General features: G+C 37.7%; 1 long non-coding RNA gene across 1 annotated transcript in view; it reads left to right on the top strand.

The window, feature by feature from the left end:
• Window positions 1–395, top strand: part of LOC116093778 — a 5589-nt gene extending 5194 nt beyond the window's left edge. The window contains exon 2 of the long non-coding RNA XR_004119841.1: window positions 261–395. This is a non-coding gene — a long non-coding RNA (uncharacterized LOC116093778). The remainder of the gene's footprint in view (window positions 1–260) is intronic.
• Window positions 396–684: the final 289 nt, after the last annotated feature.

Raw genomic sequence — 684 nt, 5'->3', positions numbered from 1 at the left:
AAAAAAAAAAAAAAAAAAAAGAAAGAAAGAAAGAAAGAGAAAGAAACTTCTGTTGGTAGGGGAGGGCGGAACACAGGTAGTTTGCAGATGCGTCTAAAGGCATTAATATATTTTGAGTTTAACTTGCAGTAAGAGAAATGTACTGTACCGAGAAAATGAATCTGGGATACTATTTCCCTTCTGTGTGCTTGGCAACAGTTCATAATCTTTACAATTTATTCTATTGTTGAGATATAGCTATATTCTCTTATGCCCTGCAGGGACGAATGCAAAGTGCACCATTATGGTGGAGAACCTGGGATTGCCAACTGAGACTTCATATGCACGTAGCAATTGAACTTCTCGAAATTTATTCTCAAGCTCTGCCTTGAGCAAAATAAAATACAGGAAATGAATACTTTCCAGTATCATTTGTTATTGAGAAAAATGAGTATGTTACCTAAATCCCAAGTATTGAAAAGTAGTTGAAAATAAAATCTGGAACATTGACATAATGGAACGAACCCTCTGCCACTCTAAAGCTGAAAGAAGATGCCCGTGAGCTGATGATACACGGAGGCTTGTTGGCTGTATCGCTAAATGAAAATATACTGAAAAGGCATATTTCCGTCACCAACGTAGCTCTCTAAAGGAGCACGGCTTCTGAGTAGAGACAGGGAAATAATAAAATGTGGTCGGATGGGT

The sequence above is a fragment of the Mastomys coucha genome, unplaced genomic scaffold (assembly GCF_008632895.1).
Source record: "Mastomys coucha isolate ucsf_1 unplaced genomic scaffold, UCSF_Mcou_1 pScaffold16, whole genome shotgun sequence".
Lineage (NCBI taxonomy): Eukaryota > Metazoa > Chordata > Mammalia > Rodentia > Muridae > Mastomys > Mastomys coucha.
Note: the sequence above shows the minus strand (reverse complement) of the source record. Positions and strands in the feature narration are given on the sequence as shown.